This window comes from Orcinus orca, chromosome 2, assembly GCF_937001465.1.
Source record: "Orcinus orca chromosome 2, mOrcOrc1.1, whole genome shotgun sequence".
NCBI classification, from domain to species: domain Eukaryota; kingdom Metazoa; phylum Chordata; class Mammalia; order Artiodactyla; family Delphinidae; genus Orcinus; species Orcinus orca.
Window position 1 is genome coordinate 118156723 of NC_064560.1, and position 17541 is coordinate 118174263.

The 17541-nt window shown below is 39.8% G+C and overlaps 1 protein-coding gene and 1 pseudogene across 1 annotated transcript in view; one reads left to right on the forward strand and one right to left on the reverse strand.

Annotated features, from left to right (window-relative positions):
* FSIP1 (fibrous sheath interacting protein 1) overlaps nucleotides 1-17541 on the forward strand; it is a 207826-nt gene that overhangs the window by 103621 nt on the left and 86664 nt on the right. The gene's annotated exons all lie outside the window — the stretch shown is intronic.
* LOC101283666 (cyclin-dependent kinase 4-like) lies at nucleotides 13601-14680 on the reverse strand (annotated as a pseudogene).

Consider the following 17541-nt stretch of genomic DNA (forward strand, 5'->3'; position numbering starts at 1 on the left):
CTTTGCTGTGCAAAAGATTTTAAGTTTCATTAGGTCCCATTTGTTTATTTTTGGTTTTATTTCCATTACTCTAAGAGGTGGATCAAAAAAGATCTTGCTGTGATTTATGTCAAAGAGTGTTCTTCCTATGTTTTCCTCTAAGAGTTTTATAGTGTCCAGTCTTACATTTAGGTCTCTAATCCATTTTGAGTTTATTTTTGTGTATGATGTTAGGAAGTGTTCTAATTTCATTCTTCTACACATAGCTATCCAGTTTTCCCAACACCAGTTATTGAAGAGACTGTCTTTTCTCCATTGTATATCCTTGCCTCCTTTGTCATAGATTAGTTGACCATATGTGTGTGAGTTTATCTCTGGGCTTTCTATCCTGTTCCATTGATCTATATTTCTGTTTTTGTGCCAGTACCATATTGTCTTGATTACTGTAGCTTTGTGGTGTAGTCTGAAGTCAGGGAGTCTGATTCCTCCAGCTCTGCTTTTTTCCCTCGAGACTGTTTTGGCTGTTTGGGGTCTTCTGTGTCCCCATACAAATTTTAAGATTTTTTTGTTCTTGTTCTGTAAAAAAATGCCATTGGCAATTTGATAGGGGTTAAATTGAATCTGTAGATTGCTTTGGGTAATATGGTCATTTTCACAATATTGATTCTTCCAATCCAAGAACATGGTATATTTCCCATCAGTTGGTATCATCTTTAATTTCTTTCATCAGTGTCTTATAGTTTTCTGCATACAGATCTTTTGTCTCCCTAGGTAGGTTTATTCCTAAGTATTTTATTCTTTTCGTTGCAGTGGTAAATGAGAGTGTCTCCTTAATTTCTCTTTCAGATTTTTCATCATTAGTATATAGGAATGCAAGATTTCTGTGCATTAATTTTGTATCCTGCAACTTTACCAAAATTATTGATTAGCTCTAGTAGTTTCCTGGTGGCATCTTTAGGATTCTCTATGTATAGTATCATGTCATCTGCAAACAGTGACAGTTTTACTTCTTTTCCAATTTGTATTCCTTTTATTTCTTTTTCTTCTCTGATTGCCATGTCTAGGACTTCCAAAACTATGTTGAATAATAGTGGTGAGAGTGGACATTGTTGTCTTGTTCCTGATCTTAGAGGAAATGCTTTCGGTTTTTCACTGTTGAGAATGATGTTTGCTGTGAGTTTGTAGTATATGGCCTTTATTATGTTGAGGTAGGTTCCCTCTATGCCCACTTTCTGGAGAGTTTTTATCATAAATCGTTGCTGAATTTTTTCAAAAGCTTTCTCTGCATCTATTGAGATGATCTTATGGTTTTTCTTCTTCAATTTGTTAATATGGTGTATCACAATGATTGATTTTCATATATTGAAGAATCCTTGCATCCCTGGGTTAAATTCCACTTGATCATGGTGTATGATCCTTTTAATGTGTTGTTGGACTCTGTTTGCTAGTATTTTGTTGAGGATTTTTGCATCTATATTCATCAGTGATATTGGTCTGTAATTTTCTTTTTTTGTAGTATCTTTGTCTGGTTTTGGTATCAGGGTGCTGGTGGCCTCATAGAATGAGTTTGGGAGTGTTCCTTCCTCTGCAATTTTTTGGAAGAATTTGAGAAGGATGGGTGGTAGCTGTTCTCTAAATGTTAGGTAGAATTCACCTGTGAAGCCATCTGGTCCTGGACTTTTGTTTGTTGGAAGATTTTTAGTCACAGTTTCAATTTCATTACTTGTGATTGGTCTGTTCATATTTTCTATTTCTTCGTGGTTCAGTCTTGGAAGGTTATACCTTTCTAAGAATTTGTCCATTTCTTCCAGCTTGTCCATTTTATTGGCATAGAGCTGCTTGTAGTAGTCTCCTAGGATGCTTTATATTTCTTCAGTGTCTGTTGTAACTTGTCCTTTTTCATTTCTCATTTTATTGATTAGAGTCCTCTCCCTCTTTTTATTGATGAGTCTGGCTAATGGTTTATCAGTTTTGTTTATCTTCTCAAAGAACCAGCTTTTGCTTTTCTTGATCTTTGCTATTGTTTTCTTTGTTTCTATGTCATTTATTTCTGCTCTGATCTTTATGATTTATTTCCTTCTACTGACTTTGGATTTTGTTTGTTCTTCTTTCTCTAGTTCCTTTAGGTGTAAGTTTAGATTGTTTATTTGAGATTTTACTTGTTTCTTGAGGTAGGCTTGTATTGCTATAAATTTCCCTCTTAGAAGTGCTTTTGCTCCATCGCATAGGTTTTGTATCGTCATGTTTTCGTTGTCAGTTGTCTCTAGGTATTTTTTGATTTCCTCTTTGTTTTCTTCAGTGATCTCTTGGTTATTTAGTAACATATTATTTAGCCTACATGTGTTTGTGTTTTTTTTGTTTTTTTCCCTGTAACTGATTTCTAATCTCATAGCGTTGTGGTCAGAAAAGATGCTAGATATGATTTCAGTTTTCTTAAATTTACTGAGGCTTGATTTGTGACCCATGATGTGATCTATCCTGGAGATTGTTCCATGTGCACTTGAGAAGAAAGTGTAATCTGCTGTTTTTGGATGGAATGTCCTATAAATACCAATTAAATCTGTCTGGTCTATTGTGTCATTTAAAACTTGAGTTTCCTTATTAATTTTCTTTCTGAGTGATCTGTCCATTGTTGTAAGTGAAGTGTTAAAGTCGCCCACTATTATTGTGTTACTGTCGATTTCCTCTTTTATAGCGCTTAGCAGTTGCCTTATATATTGAGGTGCTCCTATGCTGGGTGCATATATATTTACAATTGTTATATCTTCTTGGATTGATCCCTTGATCATTATGTAGTGTCCTTCCTTGTCTCTTGTAACATTCTTTATTTTAAAGTCTATTTTATCTGATATGAGTATTTCTACTCCAGCTTTCTTTCGATTTCCATTTGCATGGAATATCTTTTTCCATCCCCTCACATTCAGTCTGTATGTGTCCCTAGGTCTGAACTGGGTCTCTTGTAGACAGCATATATATGGGTCTTGTTTTTGTATCCATTCAGCAAGCCTGTGTCTTTTGCTTGGAGCATTTAATCCATTCACGTTTAAGGTAATTATCAATATGTATGTTCCTATGACCATTTTCTTAATTGTTTTGGGTTTGTTTTTGTAGGTCCTTTTCTTCTCTTGTTTTTTCCACTTAGAGAAGTTCCTTTAGCATTTGTTGCAGAGCTGGTTTGGTGGTGCTGAATTCTCTTAGCTTTTGATTGGCTGTAAAGCTTTTGATTTCTCTGTCAAATCTGAATGAGATCCTTGCCGGCTCTAGTAATTTTGGTTGTAGGTTCTTCCCTTTCATCACTCCATATCATGCCACTCCCTTCTGGCTTGTAGAGTTTCTGCTCAGAACTCAGCTGTAAACCTTATGGGAGTTCCCTTGTATGTTATTTGTTGTTTTTCCCTTGCTGCTTTCAATAATTTTTCTTTTTCTTTAATTTTTGTCAATTTGATTACTATGTGTCTTGGCATGTTCGTCCTTGGATTTATCCTGCCTGGGACTGTCTGTGCTTCCAGGACTTGGGTGGCTATTTCCTTTCACATGATAGGAAAGTTTTCAACTATAATCTCTTCAAATATTGTCTCAGTCCCTTTCTTTTTCTCTTCTTCTTCTAGGACTCCTATAATTCGAATGTTGTTATGTTTAATGTTGTACCAGAGGTCTCTTATGCTATCTTCATTTCTTTTCATTTTTTTTTCTTTATTCTGTTCCACGGCAGAGAATTGCACCATTCTGTCTTCCAGGTCACTTAGCTGTTCTTCTGCCTCAGTTATTCTACTATTGATTCCTTCTAGTTTATTTTTCAATTCATTTATTGTATTGTTCATCTGTTTGTTTGTTCTTTGATTCTTCTAGTTCTTTGTTCTTTAATTCTTCTAGGTCTTTGTTAAACATTTCTAGCATCTTCTCGATCTTTGCCTCCATTCTTTTTCCAAGGTCCTGGATCATCTTCACTATCATTATTCTGAATTCTTTTTCTGGCAGATTACCTATCTCCATTTCATTTAGTTGTCTTTCTGGGGTTTTATCTTGTTCCTTCATCTGGTACATAGCCCTCTGCCCTTTCATCTTGTCTATCTTTCTGTGAATGTGGTTTTTGTTCCACAGGCTGCAGGATTGTAGTTCTTCTTGTTCTGCTGTCTGCCCTTTGGTGGATGAGGCTATCTAAGAGGCTTGTGCAAGTTTCCTGATGGGAGGGACTGGTGGTGGGTAGAGCTGGGTGTTGCTGTGGTGGGCAGAGCTCAGTAAAACTTTAATCTGCTTGTCTGCTGGTGAGTTGGGCTGGGTTCCCTCCCTGTTGGTTGTTTGGCCTGAGGCAGCCCAACAGTGGAGCCTACCTGGGCTCTTGGTGGGGCTAATGACAGACTCTGGGAGGGCTCATGCCAAGGAGTACTTCCCAGAACTTCTGCTGCCAGTGTCCTTGTCCTCACGGTGACACACAGCCACCCCCATCTCTGCAGGAGACAGTCCAACACTAGCAGGTAGGTCTGGTTCGGTCTCCTATGGGGTCACTGCTCCTTCCCCTGGGTCCTGATGTGCACACTACTTTGTGTGTGCCCTCCAAGAGTGGAGTCTCTGTTTCCCCCAGTCCTGTCAAAGTCCTGCAGTCAAATCCCGCTAGCCTTCAAAGTCTGATTCTGTAGGAATTCCTCCTCTCGTTGCCAGACCCCCAGATTGGGAAGCCTGATGTGAGGCTCAGAACCTTCACTCCAGTGGGTGGATTTCTGTGGTATAAGTGTTCTCCAGTTTGTGAGTCACCCACCCACCAGTTATGGGATTTGATTTTATTGTGATTGTGCCCCTCCTACCATCTCATTGCGGCTTCTCCTTTGTTTTGGATGTGGGGTATCATTTTTGGTGAGTTCCAGTGTCTTCCTGTCGATGATTTTTCAGCAGTTAGTTGTGATTCTTGTCCTCTCACAAGAGGGAGTGAGTGTACATCTTTCTACTCCACCATATTGAACCAATAATCTCCCACACAGCAATTTTTATGCAGAAGTTTGCCTTAAAAGGTATTTATGACAAAAAAGAAAAGAAATTCATCCCAATTCTATATTGTGATATTGGAATGATATGTTACCAAAGAGAGAAGAATACAGAATACTAATTCATATTTACAGTTTGGTGAGATAGTCTGATGACTGTAAACCAAAGCATTATATGTATAAAGTTACAGGAAGCATTTTTAATTAAAAACATGCTTTCTAAATTTGTTTTTGTCTGTGTTCTTTATTGAAGTGAGGCACCTGGTTTTGTATTTTGCACTGCTAATATTTTGGGAAAGCCATAATAAAGGAGGAAATAAGATTTTGAGATGAAAGAAACGGTGTGGAGGTGCCACCTAGTGGTCACATCCTCGTGTCTGTATTCTCTTTCTTGCCAGTGGTAATTGGAAGTCAGTGGAGGGTTGCTTAGTCGAGTTGGGGTTTCCTCGAGAATCCCTTTACGATGTCAGTGGTGAATCGATTAGCATATTGTTGTCTTGATAGGAAAATTTTTTTTCCTTTGTTTTATGGTCACTAAAATTATCCTGCTCCAAATTCATTATTTAAAATAACTTTTATTAGCTGGCTGATTTTTGTTATCCTTTTTGCTAGTGTTAACTAACTATGCCAGCAAGATTTGAGTTACACTTGAAAATCATAGCTTCGTGATTTTTTACCATTTCGTTGAAATGATCTCACACGTGAACATACAGAAGACATGTAGTGTGTCTGGAGTGTATTGTGGGACCTAACCGAAGTCTGGATGATGGCCAGGTGCAGTGAAATTTCATTAAAAGTCTTTCTTCTTCTTTTAGGATTAATCTGTCTTTAGAATAATTCCATAGAAGAAAAAGATCAATGGGAAAACTCATCTTTAAAATTTTTTTTTTCAGATTAGCTGTGTTCAGCAAGCACACACCTCATTAGAAAGATAGCCTGTACTATTAGACAGTTGATTGTACTAATTTCTTTTCTTTACCCTTAAACCACAGGTAATCCAGAATCATGTCCAATATTGAAGTTTTTCAAAACAAAGTGCTAGTGATAGAGATCTTAAGAATGGTCAAAATTCCCAGAGGTGTATATTATCTCCTCAGTGACGAGTAATCTTTGAAAGTTCCTCTGTTCGTGTGTATGATGCAGGGAGGGAGTTAGGGGTTGGGGAGGAACGTTTGCAGTAAAGGACTTTTACTGGGTTATAAAATAAATTTTCTCAGGATGATTTTTACTTTATTAGTATTGTTTTGGTATCTATTTTGGGCAGTATTTGCACAAAGAATCTTAACATCTGATTAGGTACTAACATTTTGTCTTTATTACACATGAAGTTTTTTTTTTTTTTTGTCAAGGAAATTCTCATGGTGGAATTAAATAAAACATTAAAGAAAGAACAGGAGAGCTCTTCAGACCAATGTAGACTTTAGCTAAAAACTTCCTGAAGGATGCTCTCTGAGATTTGCAAAGACAGCCCAGATAACACACCAGTCACTTAGACTGTAAAATGTCTACTGCATGGGGGTCACTGCTGAGCAGAATACAAAAGTACGTATGATGGAGTCTGTATTCTCAGGGTCCTAGTAAGAGGCAGTATTGAGACAAGTGTGGAGCCAAATTGTCTGTGTTTGAGTCCCTGCTCTGCCCCTTACTAGTAGTGTGACTTTTGAGAAGTTACTTGACCGCTCTCTGCCTCAGTTTCCTCCTCTGTGAGTGGAAATAATAAGAACTGACCTTGTAGGGTTGAATGGAAAGTTCTTAGAACAGTGCCTGGATATATGCGGACTCAGTCCACATCGGGTGTTCTCATCTCATCATCTGGTGAGGAAGCCAAAGCATAGGCATCATACACAAGAGGACACTTCAACACTGTATTTGATCAAGTAGGAAATTGATAGGACCTTTTACTAGAATGGTTCACAAAAGACAAACCAGTATGAGCAAGATATTTTAGAAAGGGAGGAAATAGGAATAGAACTGAGTTTTGAACACTTCAAAAAAAAAAAAGATCTGAAGCCAGTTTTTCCTTTTCAGATTTCAGTTGTGGAGAATTATGATTTTTTTTAACAACTTTATTGGAGTATGATTGCTTTACAATGGTGTGTTAGTTTCTGCTTTATAACAAAGTGAATCAGTTATACATAAATCCCCATATCTCTTCCCTCTTGCATCTCCCTTCTCCTACCCTCCCTATCCCACCCCTCTATGTGGTCACAAAGCACCGAGCTGATCTCCCTGTGCTATACGGCTGCTTCCCACTAGCTATCTATTTTACATTTGGTAGTATATACATGTCTATGCCACTCTCTCACTTTGTCCCAGCTTACCCTTCCCCGTCCCTGTGTCCTCAAGTCCATTCTCTAGTAGGTCTGCGTCTTTATTCCCATCCTGCCCCTAGGTTCTTCATGACCTTTTTTTTTTTTTTTTTTAGATTCCGTATATATGTGTTAACAGATGGTATTTGTTTTTCTCTTTCTGACTTACTTCATTCTGTATGACAGACTCTAGGTCCATCCATGTCTCTGCAAATAACCCAATTTCGTTTCTTTTTATGGCTGAGTAATATTCCATTGTATATATGTGCCACATCTTCTTTATCCATTCCTCTGTTGATGGACACTTAGGTTGCTTCCATGTCCTGGCTATTGTAAATAGTGCTGCAATGAGCATTGTGGTACATGACTCTTTTTGAATTATGGTTTTCTCACAGTATACGCCCAGTAGTGGGATTGCTGGGTTGTATGGTAGTTCTATTTTTAGTTTTTTAAGGAACCTCCATACTGTTCTCCATAGTGGCTGTATCAATTTACATTCCCACCAACAGTGCAAGCACACCTTCTCCAGCATTTATTGTTTGTAGATATTTTGATGATGGCCATTTTGACTGGTGTGAGCTGATATCTCATTGTAGTTTTGATTTGCATTTCTCTAATGATTAGTGATGTTGAGCATCCTTTCATGTGTTTGTTGGCAATCTGTATATCTTCTTTGGAGAAATGTCTATTTAGGTCTTCTGCCCATTTTTGGATTGGGTTGTTTGTGTTTTTGATATTGAGCTGTATGAGTTGCTTGTATGTTTTGGAGATTAATCCTTTGTCCATTGCTTCATTTGCAAATATTTTCTCCCATTCTGAGGGTTGTCTTTTCGTCGTGTTTAAGTTTTCCTTTGCTATGCAAAAGCTTTTAAGTTTTATTAGGTCCCATTTTTTAATTTTTGTTTTTATTTCCATTTCTCTAGGAGATGGGTCAAAAAGAATCTTGCTGTGATTTATGTCATAGAGTGTTCTGCCTATGTTTTCCTCTAAGAGTTTGATAGTGTCTGGCCTTACATTTAGATTTTTAATCCATTTTGAGTTTATTTTTGTGTATGGTGTTAGGGAGTGTTCTAATTTCATTCTTTTACATGTAGCTGTCCAGTTTTCCCAGCACCACTTATTGAAGAGGCTGTCTTTTCTCCATTGTATATTCTTGCCTCCTTTATCAAAGATAAGGTGACCATATGTGCGTGGGTTTATCTCTGGGTTTTCTATCCTGTTCCATTGATCTGTATTTCTGTTTTTGTGCCAGTACCATACTGTCTTGATTACTGTAGCTTTGTAGTATAGTCTGAAGTCAGGGAGCCTGATTCCTCCAGCTTGGTTTTTCTTTCTCAAGATTGCTTTGGCTATTCGGGGTCTTTTGTGTTTCCATACAAATTGTGAAATTTTTTGTTCTAGTTCTGTGAAAAATGCCATTGGGAGTTTGATAGGGATTTCATTGAATCTGTAGATTGCTTTGGGTAGTATAGTCATTTTCACAATGTTGATTCTTCCAATCCAAGAACATGGTATATCTCTCCATCTGTTTGTATCATCTTTAATTTCTTTCATCAGTGTCTTATAATTTTCTGCATCAGTGGGAGGGAGCTGTGAAGGAGGAAAGGTTTCCACACACCAGGAAGCCCCTTTGCAGGCAGAGACTGTGGGTGGCGGAGGGGGGAAGCTTCGGAACCATGGAGGAGAGCGCAGCAACTGGGGTGCAGAGGGCAAAGCGCAGAGATTCCCGCACAGAGGATTGGTGCTGACCGGCACTCACCAGCCCGAGAGGCTTGTCTGCTCCCCCGCCAGGACGGGTGAGGGGGTGGGGCTGGGAGCTGAGGCTCTGGCTTCAGAGGTTGGATCCCAGGGAGAGGTCTGGGGTTGGCTGTGAGAACACGGCCTGAAGGGGCTAGTGTGCCACAGCTAGCCGGGAGGGAGTCAAGGAAAAAGTCTGGAGCTGCGGAAGAGGCAAGAGACTTTTTCTTGCCTCTTTGTTTCCTGGTGCGTGAGGAGAGGGGATTAAGAGCGCCGCTTAAAGGAGTTCCAGAGATGGGCGTGAGCTGCGGCTATCAGTGCGGACCCCAGAGACGGGCATGAGATGCTAAGGCTGCTGCTGCAACCACCAAGAAGCCTGTGTGCGAGCACAGATCACTATCCACACCTCCCTTCCGGGAGCCTGTGCAGCCCACCACTGCCAGGGTCCTGTGATCCAGGGACAACTTCCCCGGGAGAATGCACGGCGCGCCTCAGGCTGCTGCATCGTCACTTTGGCCTCTGCCGCCGCAGGCTCGCCCCGCACTCTGTACCCCTCCCTCCCCCCGGCCTGAGTGAGCCAGAGCCCCCGAATCAGCTGCTCCTTTAACCCTGTCCAGTCTGAGCAAAGAACAGACGCCCTCCGGTGACCTACACGCAGAGGCGGGGCCAAATCCAAAGCTGAACCCCAGGAGCTGTGCAAACAAAGAAGAGAAGGGAAACCTCTCCCAGCAGCCTCAGGAGCAGCGGAGTAAGTCTTCACAATCAACTTGAGGTACCTGCATCTGTGGAATACCTGAATAGACAACGAATCATCCCAAATTGAGGAGGTGGATTTTGGGAGCAAAGATATATATATTTTTTTCCCTTTTTCTCTTTTTGTAAGTGGTATGTGTATGCTTCTGTGTGTGATTTTGTCTGTATAGCTTTGCTTTCATCATTTATCCTAGGGTTCTGTCTGTCTGTTTTTGTTTTGTATAGTTTTTAGTGCTTGTTATCATTGGTGGATTTGTTTTTGGTTTGGTTGCTCTCTTCTTTCTTTATTTTTTTAAATTACTTAAAAAATTTTTTTAATAATTATTTTTAATTTTAATAACTTTATTTTATCTCCTCCCTCCCTCCCTCCCTCCCTCCCTCTCTCTCTCTCTCTCTCTCTCTCTCTCTCTCTCTCTCTCTCTTTCTTTCTTTCTTTCTTTTTTTTCTCCCTTTTATTCTGAGCTGTGTGGATGACAGGCTCTTGGTGCTCCAGCCAGGTGTCAGGGCTGTGCCTCTGAGGTGGGAGAGCCAAGTTCAGGACATTGGTCCAGAAGAGACCTACCCGCTCCACGTAATATCAAGCAACGAAAATCTTCCAGAGATCTCCATCTCAACGCCAAGACCCAGCTCTACTCAATTACGAGTGAGCTACAGTGCTGGACACCCCATGCCAAACAACTAGCAAGACAGGAACATAACCCCACCCATTAGCAGAAGCTGCCTAAAATCATAATAAGGCCACAGACACCCCAAAACACACCACCAGACGTGGACCTGCCCACCAGAAAGACAAGATCCAGCCTCATCCACCAGAACACAGGCACTAGTCCCCTCCACCAGGAAGCCTCCAGCCTCATCCACCAGAACACAGGCACTAGTCCCCTCCACCAGGAAGCCTACACAACCCACTGAACCAACCTTACCCACTGGGTGCAGACACCAAAAACAACAGGAACTACGAACCTGCAGCCTGCGAAAAGGAGACCCCAAACACAGTAAGTTAAGCAAAATGAGAAGACAGCAAAACACAGAGCAGATGAAGGAGGAAGGTAAAAACCCACGAGACCTAACAAATGAAGAGGAAATAGGCAGTCTACCTGAAAAAGAATTCAGAATAATGATAGTAAACATGATCCAAAATCTTGGAAATAGAATGGAAAAAATACAAGAAATGTTTACCAAGGATCTCGAAGAACTAAAAAGCAAACAAACAGCGATGAACAACACAATAAATGAAATTAAAAATTCTCTAGAAGGGATCAATAGCAGAATAACTGAGGCAGAAGAACGGATAAGTGACCTGGACGATAAAATAGTGGAAATAACTTTCACAGAGCAGAATAAAGAAAAAAGAGTGAAAAGAATTGAGGACAGTCTCAGAGACCTCTGGGACAACATTAAACACACCAACATTCGAATTATAGGGGTGCCAGAAGAAGAAGAGAAAAAGAAAGGGACTGAGAAAATATTTGAAAAGATTATAGTTGAAAACTTCCCTAATCTGGGAAAGGAGATAGTTAATCAAGTCCAGGAAGCACAGAGAGACCCATACAAGTTAAATCCAAGGAGAAATACGCCAAGACACCTATTAATCAAACTATCAAAAATTAAATGCAAAGAATTATGATTCTTGATGCTGTGTCCTTCTATAGGGCTAAGGACAAAAAGTAAGCTCTCCCCTTGTTTGCTCATCATTCATTTTTCATTTATTGAGCACCAATTTATGGACTATGTCCTATGTGCCAGGCACTCTGCTTGGCACTGGGGAATCCAATGGGGGGGGGAGGCAGACAAGAATCAGTGCTGTAGTTTTTGTTCTCCAACCTTTTAAATAATTTTCCGCATGTGCCTCAGTGTGCTCTCTGGATTCCTCATGCTCAACTTTAAAAAATTTTTATGTTAAAAAACCATTGACTGGGGCTTCCCTGGTGGCGCAGTGGTTGAGAGTCTGCCTGCTGATGCAGGGGACACGGGTTCGTGCCCCGGTCTGGGAAGATCCCACATGCCGCAGAGTGGCTGGGCCCGTGAGCCATGGCCACTGAGCCTGCGCGTCCGGAGCCCGTGCTCCGCAACGGGAGAGGCCACAGCAGTGAGAGGCCCGCGTACCGCAAAAAACAACAACAACAACAACAACAAAAATACCATTGACTGTGAAAATTTTCAAACACATACAACAACATAGTCAGAGGAGTCTAATGAAAACCCAGGTACCCATTACCCATCCTCAGCTTCAACATTTATCGTATCTATGACCCCCTTCCTGACCCTGTGCCTGTAGGAGTTATTTTAAAGCAAATCCAAGACATCATGCCATCTCACCCATAAATACTCAGTATGAGTCTCTAATTGGTAAGGGTTTTTCAGAAATATAACCACTGTGCCATTATCCACCTAACAAAATTAAGAATAATTCCTTAATATTAAATTATCTCAAAGATATTTACTTTTTTTTTAAGTTTAAATTAACATACAGAAAAGTGGACTTTTTTGGTGTAAAGTCCCATGAATTTTAACACATGTAAGAATACAGAACAGTTCCATTGCTTCCCCAGACTCTCCATGCTATCCCTTTGTAGTTACACTCTTCCCACATCTGTAGGAGAACACCATATAAATGGAATAATGTGGCATATACTCTTGTGTCTGTTTTTTTTCGCTCAGCATAATGCCTTTGAAATTCATTCAAGTTGCATGTATCTATAGTTCTTTCCCTTTCATTGCTATATTCCATTGTATGAAATACATTGAATAGTTTTCCATTGTATGGATGTACCATAGTTTGTCCATTTATCTGTTGAAAGATATTCGGGCTATTTGCAATTTTTGGCAGTAATGAATAGAACCAGTTTTTTGTGTGAACATCAATTTTCATTTCTCTGAGATAAATGCTCAAAAGTGAATTGCTGAGTTGTTTGGTAAGTATATGTTTACCTTTAGAAGAAACTGCAAAAACTGTTTTCCACAGTGGCTATACATTTTGCATTTCCCTTCAGTCATATATGATTGTTTGAATTGTTCCATAGTCTTTCCAGTACTTGGCATTGTTAGAATTTAAAATTTTGGCCATTCTAGTAGGTGTGTAGTGGTATATCATCATTGTTTTAATTTGCATTTTCCTGTGGCTAATGATGTTGAATGTATTTTCATGAGCCTGTTTGCCATGTATACATCCCCTTTGGTGAAATGTTTGTCTTTTGCCCTTTTTTTAAAGTTGGGTTGTTTATTTTCTTACTGTTGAGGTTTGAGAGTTCTTTAAATATTCTGTTTCCAAGTCCATTATCAGATAAAGGACTGATTTATCTTTTTTGCAAAATATTTTCTTCCACTTTGTTGGCTTGTCTTTTCATTCTCTTAACAATGTCTTTTGCAGAGGAGAAAATTTTAATTTTGAGGTAGTTTTAATTTATCATTTTCTTCTTTTGGTGTCATGTCTAGAAATCTTTGCCTAACCCCGGGTCATGAAGATTTTCTTTTATGCTTTCTTTTAAAAGTTTTATAATTTTACATTTTAACACTAGATATATGATCCATTTTGAATTAATTTTGTTTTGTTTCATTGTTTTTCCCGTATAAAAAAGGATCCCAATATCAAGGTATAGGGAAGGGGAAGAACAAGGGACATACCCCTTGGTGTAAGGACGCAGAGGGGGCAGGAGAAGGATAAGCCTCAAAAGGAGGGGTGGGAGGGGAATGTCATTAAGGCAGCAAAATATTCTCTGTAAAAAGTTGGGGGAGTCTCCATAGCCTCAGAGATGAAGGCAGAGGTGGCCTTCTTAGTGGGGGGCTCTCCACTCAAATGTTCAAAGGAAGGGAATGTTGGCTTCTCTTCTCTTGGTTCTGTTGCAACTATTCCTTGGCTCACTCTGGGTTACCTTCTGCCTTATGTAGATGAGAGTGCTGTGGGGCTCGGAAGGCAAAGATTCACTTGTGTGGGTTAAAAGTCAGCATCTCCAGCAGCAGCTGTGCTCCAGACTCCTCCATCTCAGGTACCACCAACTGCACTGTGCAGGGCCCTCTGAGGGAAAAGCCTCCTGGGGGTAGAGACACATCTCGGGGCCAGTCATCCGCTGGGGGCAGTCCAGTCAGGTCAAAGATTTTGCCTAACTGGTCAGCTTTAGAGTTTCCACAGAAGAGAGGCTTTCAATGAAACATCTCTGTGGAGATACAGCCAACGCTCCACATGTCCACAGGGTTGCATACGTAGACTGCAAAAGAACTTGTGGAGCACGGTACCAGAGTGTAACAACCACAGGTGTAAGTGCCATCTGGTAGCTGTAGATTCTGGCCAGGACAAAGTCAGCCAGCTTGACTGTCCCACCACTTGTCACCAGAATGTTCTCTGGCTTCAGGTCTTGATGAACGATGCAGTTGGCATGAAGGAAATCTAGGCCTCTTAGAAACTGGTGCATCAGATCCTTGATGGTCTCCACTGGCAAGCCTGGTGGGGGTGCCTTGTCCCGATATGTCCTTAGGTCTTGGTCCACATGCTCAAACACCAGGGTCACTTTGGTCTCCCGGTCAGTTCAGGCTGTGGCACAGACGTCCATCAGTCAGACAACACTGGGATGCTCAAAAGCCTCCAGCCGCCGCAATAAGCCACCCCATGAACTGTGCTGATGGGAAGGCCCCCTCCAGCACCTCCTCCACTGGGGATTCTTACACTCTTGAGGGCCACAGAGTAGCCACTGTGGGGATCATGGGCCTTATACACCGTCCCATAGGCACCAACACCAATCTCAGCCACTGGCTCATATCGAGGGGTAGCCATTCTCAGACCAGAGGAGACCCTACAATCACAGAGACTCCTACCACCGAAATTCCTTCCACAGTTCGGATGGTATGAGCCTCACCCCGTGTCTGGAGCTGCGGGGGAGGCCTGTTATTGGGGCCTTGGAGCCGGTTCCTGCGGCGCCGTACACTTGAGCTTGGTCTGGGGCAGCTGGCCGCTATGGGGCCGACCATAGACCTTGAGTTAAATTTTATAAAAGATATAAGGTTTAGGTCAAGGTTCCTTTGTTTTTGCATATGGATGTCCATTTGTTCCAACACCATTTGCTGAGGACTGGTTTTTTTCCATTGAATTATTTTTACACTCTTTTCAAATGTAACCTGGCCATATATGTGTGGATCTATTACTGGACTCTTTATTCTGTTCTGTTGCTCTATTGTGTCTATCCCTTTGCCAGTACTGCACTGTCTTAATTACTGCAGCTTTATGGTAAGTCTTCAAATCAGGTCATGTGATTTCCCTAATTTTATTTTTCTTTTATAAAAATTATTTTGGCTATCCTAGTTCTTTTTTGTCTTTTCATATAAATTTTAGAATCAGCTTGTCTATATGTATAGAGAATCATGCTAGGATTTTGATTGAGGTTGCACAAATTTATAGATAAGTTTGGTGAGAACAGACATCTTTATTATGTTGAATCTTCCAATCCATCAACATGGTACACCTTTCTATTTAAGTCTTCTTTGATTTCTTTCAGCAGCATTTTGTGGTTTCAGTATATAGATGCTATACATACATTTTTAGATTTATACTTAAGTATTTAGTTTTTTGGAACTATTATAAATGGTACGTTTTTTGGGATCTAGTTATACCATGCTAGTATATATATAAATATGATTAATTTTTGTGTGTTGACTTTTATCTGGTGAACTTGCTAAAAATCACTTATTAGTTCCAGGTGGGTTTTTTTGTTTCCTTCCTGGTACCATGGGGCTTTCTCCATAGTTAGTCATCTTGTCTGTGAATAGGAATAGTTTTATTTTTTAATTTCCAATCTTGTGTACCTTTTATTTCTTCTTCTTGCCTTTTTTTCTTACACTGGCAAGAACTTCCAGTACAGTTTTGAATAGGGGTGGTGAGAGTGGACATTTCTGCTTTGTTTTTAATTTTGGGATGAAAGCATTCAATCTTTTACCATTAAGTATGATTTTAGCTGCAGGTTTTATCTGGTTGAAGAAGTTCCCTTTTATTCCTGCTTTGCTGAGAGAGTTTTAAAATCAAGAATGGATGTTAAATTTTTCAAATGCTTTTCTATATCAATTGATGTGATTGTTATTATTATTTTTATCATTTTTCCAGTAGACTGCTACTCTGGTAGATTACATTGGTTGGTTTTTGCCTATTGAACTAGTCTTGCGTTCCCATGATAAACCTACTTGGTTGAGGTTCACGTCAAGTTTTGAAGTTCCAGCTGGAGATGTCTAATAAGGGATCGACTAGCAGAGAACATGTAGACTTGTGTTTGGGCTGATATTTATACTGGAAATCAGCTGGCTATTTGGGCTGTTAACCACCCGATTAACTTCTGTTGTCCTGCTCCCTGAGAACCCACCCAGTGAGCAGCCATGCCTCTGCTGCTTATATACTTTACTTCTACCCCCATCTATGTACATATATTTGGTTTTGTTCTTTTTCCTTGCCTGTACTGTACCAGAACCTTTTATCTATTGGCCACTTCTAGGCATCTACTTCCTCCGTCTGTGCTTGGCGTATTTAATTTATAGCAGAAGAGTTTGGGGATAAATTGTATTTTAAGAAACAAACATTTATTTTAATATAAACACATCTGTGATTAGAGTATTCAAATTTAAATGATATTAAGTAATTGTTTTCACTAATTTGGTCCTTTCATGAGGCAAGAAAACAATATGGATGTCTTGTCATATGTAGTCCTCTAAGATCTGATTGTAAATTGCAATTTATTTTGGAAGGTCATGGAAACAAACCAGAGAGTAATATAAATGTTTGCATGTGGTTAGCATAATTTGCTTGCCTCCCCGGGGGCTAAATTCCAAAGAATTTGTTTCTGTAGTCTTGAGTCTGGAGACAGTACAGCGATGCAGAGATCCCTGTGAAAGCAAGCCCTCATCCAGGGAGGCTCGGAGTGCATGGCCTCCCTGCTTGCCCCCTTCCTGGGAAGCAGTGAGGATGCCATGGGTTGTGGTGTGAGCTCAGAGTGCTGCTTTCTGTTAAAACATAGTCTCAGTTTCTTTGAGCAAACCATTAATAGATGTCAAATTCACATTATAGGTTTTAGTTCCCAAGCAGTGTTAAAAGCAAACGTGTGGGGTTTTATATTTCCAGCTGCCTTTTTTTTTTTCAAAGTAAAATATGTAGGTTTTGGTTTTCAGCAGGCCACATTTCTTCTAATAAAAACAGTTGGAACAAAATATGTTTTATAAGCATATAAAAATGTCAGACCATAATGATTTTAGTGCTGCATATTTAAAAAATGGGTCACTAATATCTAAGATGTTAGTATCTGCAAAGAAAGTAAATTATGGAAAGTAAATGACAATATATCATTTATATAAAGGAGAAGGTGGTTGGAAACTAGTTCAGCAACCATATTGAGACCATTTTATTTCAGCTTTTATATAATATGCATGTCTTTCAGCTTTAAGTTATTTAAATTTTGGCCTTAAAATTATTAAACCTTTGTACTTGAAACTGGGTCCCAAAATTTCAAAAATCCCATCTGTGTTTGGAGACATAATTCATTATGTGAAAAAGTACCTTCTTTCCATGGTCTCACCAGAGAAAGCATCTCAGTAGGTTCTGGTCCCTAAATCAGTTGTGTTTCCTTCTCATAGGTTCATTTCTATCATCTGATTGACATGCTGAGCTCCTTTTGTCCTGTCTTCTAGGAAGCTCAGAAAAAGATTCTTCAGCCCATTTCTAACAAGACTACAGAACTTTTAGCCTATGCATTTGGCATACTGTCATTTTCATCTTATTTCTTTCACCTTTATTTTTCTTTTGCCTAATTTTTTTT